Source organism: Odontomachus brunneus, unplaced genomic scaffold (genome assembly GCF_010583005.1).
Source record: "Odontomachus brunneus isolate Ranch 3 - 2012 unplaced genomic scaffold, Obru_v1 Obru_scaffold_068, whole genome shotgun sequence".
Classification (NCBI taxonomy): domain Eukaryota; kingdom Metazoa; phylum Arthropoda; class Insecta; order Hymenoptera; family Formicidae; genus Odontomachus; species Odontomachus brunneus.
In genome coordinates this window covers 1,454,336-1,462,329 of record NW_022639518.1, presented here as the reverse complement: position 1 = coordinate 1,462,329, position 7,994 = coordinate 1,454,336, and positions in this window count along the sequence as shown.

Below are 7,994 nucleotides of genomic sequence, written 5' to 3'. Positions count from 1 at the left end.
ATTTCTATCAATACTTTTTATTTTTCTATATATGTATATCTTTATCTATCCTTTATCTATCTTAATCTATTTCTACTTCGATCTATTTTATATCCCTATCCTTCCTTTCCTACTCTATTCTTCATTCCATCATATCCTTGGGAAATGGAAAACAGAGTTATATTATTTTTATATTATAATACTTTGTAAAGTACAATATAGCTTTTATAATATAATATGTCGAATTTTAAGAAATTATCCTATAAAAACAGAAACGTATATGTACATTTATATTGTAATATTAAAAGAAACATATGTTTTTCATTTCCCTTTGATGGAAGAGACCACCACCTTCTCGTTTCCGTTGAGCAACACTATGTACGAGATTACAATATATTCATCATTATGTTTAATTATATGTAGATATTAGCTAAGTACATGTAAATATAAAGGTCTAGGCATACAAAACTTCAAGTATTAAAGACTAGTAGAAGCCAACGCTGGTTCTGTTGGGCGTTATTGATTACAAAATTTTAGTTCTATATAATAAAATTATTTAATCATTGACACACAAAAGAACCAGCGTCAGTTCACACTGGTCTTTATCAGTGGCCTTTCATTAATGATGTTTTCATATAAGCATCCCTTATAGAAATATCATACTAAGAATCATTGATAATTACTTATTATCCAGTATTTTTAATACTGAAAATAAGTAATTATCAATGATTCTTAGTATGATATTTCTATAAGGGATATCGATCTATTCGAAGGATACAAAATATTTGCAGAAAACCGTGTATAATTTGTTGGCCGCCGTGATTGCGAAAACTTATTACATTGAAACTGAAAAAGATTTCTAATTTGGCATTCTATGGCAACTTAACTGAAGTAAAAATATAGTATTCGGAATATTTTTCTATTTTTTTACACATAATTATCACTTCTTTTCGATACTTTGTCAGCCAATAATTTTACTTCGTTCAAAACGTAATTCGAAACTTCCGGTTATTATATCTAGTTCATATGATAGTCACACATCTATATATTTAAAACGTTTTTCATTTCTATGTTTCATGTCACTGGAACTTACACACTCGTATGATCCAACAGATAATATGTTCTCGGAACTTCTGCTGATAAAATTCTATATCTTTCAAGTTTGTTAATATTTTTCCATAAAATAATTACTAATTGCAATTTTTATATATATATATTTTTATATATATTTTATTTTTATATATATACATATATATACTATTATATATATGTACTTCACTGACATGTCGATGTATCCGAGAAGCGGTGACAAGCGGCACAATACGAACGGAGACAGCTTAGCGCGTCTCGCGGCCGGCGGGGTTAGCTATAGCTATCGCCGAAGGATAGCGATATCGTCTGTATTCTTCTATTTTCCCGAACTCGGCCGAACTCGCCGCGCTCACGGACACGGGCGCCGCTTGTGTGGGTTTCTCCCACCGCGCTGCCAGCGTGCTGTAAATGTAACAAAACTGAGAGCTTTGCCCGGCATCCGATTCTGACTGACTGCTACGCCGGTTACTACTTTACTACTACTGAGTTTTTGTGATCCCGCCTTTAGGAGGGGGTCTGAATGGTAGTGATGCCTTCCTTTTAGGAAAGAAAGGTTTTGTACCTGGAGTGTCTCAGATAAAGGATTATTTGGACAAAAAATTGTCACTGGCTGGCAGCCTAGTCGGTCGGACGTGACATCATCATTTTAGAAATAGTTTCTGCAACATAACATGTTACAATTAGATATATAGATATTACGCAAGAAAGTTGAACATTAATATTTGGTTATGTTAGAACTACAAAAGAAAATGTTACTTATTAATTCACCGACAATAAGTAGAGAAATTCGAGTACTTTGAAATTTTAGTATGTTTTTCTGACCAGACCAAGAATACTCTAAGGCTGAGTTCCTACCGAGCGCGTCACGCGTCGCGTCGTCTGCCTGAGTCATGAGTTAACTAATCAAATCCTCTAATTGAGATGACGCGACGCACGACGCACTTGTTCCAATGAAACGATTTAATTCGTTAACTCGTGACGCAGGCAGGCGACACGACGCGTAACGCGCTCAGTGGAAACTCAGCCTAATGCTAGCTCATCCGACATCAAGTGTGCATTTTTTTATTCGCAACAGATGCAACCCGATGCATAATTTAATCGTTCTGTATATCCAGTTGTGTACATCAAGCTACAGACTGCGTAAATCTTGACCGTTCTTTAATTTAAGTTGCAAGCAGAGTCGTGCAATTGCTTGCAACTTTTAGCATCCCAATCCAAGCGGCAGGAGGAGGGCATACTAGGTGGTGGCGGGACGCCGTGCGTTCGAGATCTGCGTATCTTTTCTTCCAGAGAGAAAAAAATATCGAGAGCGCGATTTTGCCAAGTCGGGACTCGAACTCGAGTCTTTCGCTTGCCGGGCGACTGCTCTAAACCACTGAGCTACTTGACGCTCCACGCTCACGACACTCTTTTCTCCCTAGATAACGCTCAGAGATACCGTTCGGAAGCAACATCTTTGGCGCGATCCCGAGCACACGGCGACTACAGAGAGAAACAATGTTACTGTACCAAATGGTACAGCTGTCAGTCTCTCAAAGCCAAAGATTGCTATCCTTTAAGACATGCTGTCCATGTATGCCCGTCTCCACCGTTGCCCCAACTCATCCGGTGCAAATAATACAAATAAGCCCCGGAGTCGACACCAATTTTTTGGCAGCCCCCGTGTGCTTGGACGCAATGCGTTATGGGGGATCCACCATAAAAGGAGGAGAGCATACTAGGTAGCCAAAAAATTAAAATCTAAGTTCTGAATGTGCGAATACGGAAGTACGAATACGGTTCTTTAGTGTGCAGAAAGTAGTGCGTTTCTCAGACAGCACACAATATTTATAATAAATGTTTATTTCAAATTATTTCTTAAAAATATTATATAAATATGATATTAAATATTTTATATACATGAAGGAAAAAATATCAAAATCTTTATTGAAAATATTATACAGACTAAATATTTTATACAATATATTTATAGTAAACAAAAAATAAATATTTGTATTAATATTTTGTAACTATAACTATTTACAAATATTATATATGAAAAAAATAAATGTAATTATTTAAAATTATTAAATTAATGAAAAAATAAAAAATTCGAAAATCAGCAATGGTAAGTAAATTTTCAAAGTACAATTTAAATTTAATTAAATAGCGTGTAAAACAATAAAGTGGAAATTTTAAGAAATATTCAGAAAAAGAGAAAAATGTATATAAATGTATATATTTTAATAAATATTTTTATAATATTTATGAGATAAATATTTTTCATGTATTGAAACTAAGGTCACAAAATATTTTGTAAATATATTTATAAATATATTTATGAAAAATTTTTATAAATATTCATAAAATATTCAAATAAATCTTATAAATAGTTTGTAAATATTTTGTGCTGTCTGGGTTAATGGATGAAAAGGATAGAGAATAGTAGTAATTGATGTAATATGTTCAATAAATGTAGAAAAATGTGGATTAAATATAGTCGAAATATTACAATCCTAACAAAGAAAGACATAACTGCTATATAACATACCCAGAGATAAATTCTTTAAGTGTTCCTAAAGTTTTCTCCTTTCCTGAATTGTACTTCCTTAGGAATTCGTGGAAGAATACTATAAGAATGATTTAGGAAGTTACATGCACCATGATTGGAGTTCCTCAAAACTTCTTAGAGTATTCATATAGAATTACATCAACTCAAAAAGATTTCTTCGGATTTAATAAATTTTATTGTATCCACACGAAAGAAAGGTCAGAAACTTTGGCCGGAGGTGCTGCTGCTCTTGTGTGTATCTGTAGATGTTCACTTTTAAGGTCATATGAGATGAAAAACATCAGACTCGGCTGGGATCGAACTCGGGTCTTCCCCGCTTGCCAGACAACCGCTTTTTCCACTAAGCTATTTAAGACTTCATGTTCGAGACATCTATATACCTAGTGAAAAATAATTTGTTGATTGACGTCAAAATGATATTGAATTGACATCGGTTTGACGATTTCAACGTCTATTTGATGTCATTTTGACGTCAATTAACGAATCATTTTTCGCTGGGTACTATACTGTTAAAACTGTTATAACTGTTATACTGTTATATATACTGTTCTAACTGAGCTTCAAATGTAAGTAAAGCGCACTTTCAAATATGTAATTCAAAATCCAAAAATAAATGGTTTTCAAATAATGCGATTGAGTTTGTTAGAACTATATATGGATTTTAGAAACATGAATACAAACTTAAGGATAAAATATATTTTGCATAAATATATTTATTATTGATACAGGTGAAAATTTTATATATCAAAAATTATTTTAACATCAATTCCCTTTCTTTGCCCTATTATATAAAACTATATAATTATTCCACAAAATATAAATAACTGCGAATAACAATAAATTAAACAATTTATATATAAATATTTAAATTAATTATTATACACTCACTGGCATGTACTGAATATAGGCGCAAAAAGTAATTGCTATAAACAAAACATTTATAAGGGCTAAGGCAGATAAACGAGACATAAGCGTCATAGTCGTAGACGTAAAATAAAGCAGAGAAAAACGTAAACGTAAATAATGAAAGGCTATTAGCCTTACGCTTACATTTCTCTCTGCCGTACTTTACGTCTATGATTACGACGCTTACGTCTCGTTCTCTGCCTTAGCCCTAATTCCTCATGAATTCTCAGTGTTCTAGGAATTAAGTTGCGAAGTATTCGCTATAATAAAGTACTAAGGAATATTTCAAGACGAACTTACTGTGGTTAATTCTTCAAGAATTTTTCGGGTATTCATTTTTCTAATTCTATATCTATTCTTTAAAATAAATTCTCTAGGAACTTCTGTTCATCTCTATGCTATCTGGGTTAGTATCAGTTGAAGAAATAACGCAGCAGCCTAGGTGGTAGATTAGGAATCTGGAGGTGTCTGAGGTCTCGAGTTCGCGTCCGCCCAATACTGAGTAAATTTTCAGGTGTGAAAATAGTAAAAAATCAAATAAAAGAGCTAAATTTCATTTAAAATTAACATAAACTGACTAGTTTCTGCAAGATATATTTTCCGTTTAGAGCTTATACTTATTTGAGATTTTTGATCAAGGTTAACCCTCATTTCGGTGTTGACCGTCAATTGATGATCCGAATTTACACTAAACATTTGAGGGTTCCTTTGAAGGTATTTTTACATGCAAAATTGGGTGTTTTTTTTCATAGGGGTGTAAGCTTCTGTGCTGTATGGGTCACCACGTAACAAATTATATATTAATATTTAAATATTGATAATGCTCTGCATAAGTATTTTATCACTGAATGAAGAATTACATATTAATATTTAATTATTGAAATTAATCATAAGATATTTGTAACACTAAATACTGAATTACTTGAGCACTAAGAGCTGTATTTAAATCACAGAATATTACTAAACACTGTATTTTTAATACTAAAAATAAGTAATTACTCAATGATTCTCAGTATGATATTTCTATAAGGGGAATTGACAAAAATTATTTTATTTCAAGGACAATAATATATCGTCATTTGGAGTAACTTTTATATCGCTAATATAAAAGTTCTACCTCTATCTGTTTAACCCTTATAGAAATGTAATACTGATAAGTAATTATCACTGGCCAAATTATTACTTATCAGTATTACATTTCTATAAGGGAATGATGCCACATCCCTGTTGAAAATTTCCAGGTAGATTCTCACCGCAATCCATGGGAATCTATACAGGAAATTTAAAATCTATAGGGATCCATATAGGAATCCATATAGAAAATTAAAATTCATATAGATATCTATCTAGAAATTCGAAATCCATATAGGAATCCACATGGAAAATCAAAATCCATACCCAGTAAGCAAATTGAGCGCAGACTACGCGCAAATTGGCAGCAAATTTAATAAAAACTTTATACCAATACCATAGCCATCTGTGTCCTCATTCAGCTACGGTTTTGGCGACAGAGTAGTTCCTCAGTACTTTAGCTTGCTGTCGGGCAATTGCTGCAGATTTGCAGCAAAAACCACGCAGAACCTGCAGCGCAGCAAGGTCTGCGCAGTTTCTGCCGCCAATCTGCTGTCAATTTGCTACAAACTCTGTATGGTTTTTGCTGCAAATCTGCAGAAATTATACGACAACAGGCTCTGTAGCATATCTGGCGACAGTTTGGCAGCAAGATTTGATATAACAGATCTTGCATTAAATTATCTATTTGCCATCAAAAATTGGTAGCAAGTTCTGCTCAAAATCTGTTCGCACAGGTTTGGCTATCTGGGTATAGTAATCCATATGGAAAATAAAAATCCATGTGGGAATATATGTGATGTTTAAAAATTCATATGGATAATCATATGGATTCCTATAAAGATTTTTATTTCCTATGTAAATTCCTATATAGATTTTCATTTATAAATTTTTACGGATTCGTAAGCAACCCACTTGAAAATCTTCCCACTTGATAATGAAGACCTTATTTAATTATCAATATTAGAAGCCTCCCCAGACAGCACACAATATTTATGATAAATATTTATAAATATTTATTTCGAATTATTTTTTAAAAATAATATATAAATATTTTATAAATATTTTTTATATACATAAAGGAAAAAGTATCAAAATCTTTATTCAAAATATTATTAAAATATAGATTAAATGTATTTTATACTATATTTATAATAAACAAAAAATAAATATTTGTAGTAATATTTTATAAATATTTCTATAAATATAACACATGAAAAAAATTGTAATTATTTATAATTATTAAATGAATGAAAAAATAAGAAAATCGAAATTTAAATTGGTAATATATACATTGAAAAAAAATTCTTTAAATTAAAGAATTATATTTTTTGTTAAATATAATTTCTTAACTTAAATAAATATTTGTTAGATTTTAGAAAACATGTAATAAATATAAAATAATATTTTTTTTAATTTGTAAAATAAGCTATAAATTATGAATTTCTAGATAAAAAATGATTTCTTTGATTTAAAACGTCTATATATAAGAACAATCAAATGTTTTCCTTACAAGAAGAAAATTAGTTTCTTTAAATGTAAAAATTGTGTTTAAATAAATATTTACTTGTTTTAGAAGTAAATAAAATACAAGTAAATTATTTTATAAGTTTAAATAAATTATTTTTTAATGTTAAAAGTATCTTTTCTTTATTTTAAATTAAGTTTATTTTTATTATTATAAAATAATTTATTTATATTTACAAAATAATTAATTTATATTTTACTTACTTTTAAAACAAGTAGATATTTTTAAATACTTCCCTAACAGCACGCGATGTACTGCGTATCATCCCATTTTCGTACTCATTGTACTGTGATCATCTATGACGTACTAAGTTGAACGCTAGAACGTCACTTATAGTATCATTCGGTTTTCTTTCACGTGCGAATGTTCTTTCAGATTTCACTCAGGGATACGGAAATGATACGTACGCTTTTCTATCGCGTGCGTACATTCTCAGGTTTGACTGAAATGATACGTATGCATTTGTATCGCGCGTGTATTTACTCAGAACGTACTCATTCGATCACAGTACATATGAGAACATTCTGAGATGATCGTAATATACGCATTGCGATCTACTCAGAACGTCCCCGTGCTGTTAGGGTTATAAAATATAAAAGTATAAATATACTTTTTACATACTTTTTAAATATACTTTTTATATATAAAATGATCTATTCTCTTTTTTTAAATACCTTTATAAAAATATCATATTAAGAAATACTGAAAAATTATTAGTGATTAAATATTACCTGTAATTCAGTAATTTTTTGGTCAGTACTTAATTTCTGGTGAATACTGATAATAAAATCACTGTTAAATATTGATAGTAATCAAATACTGAGAATTATTATGCGAAGGTGAAAAATGAGAAAATCATAATGTTTA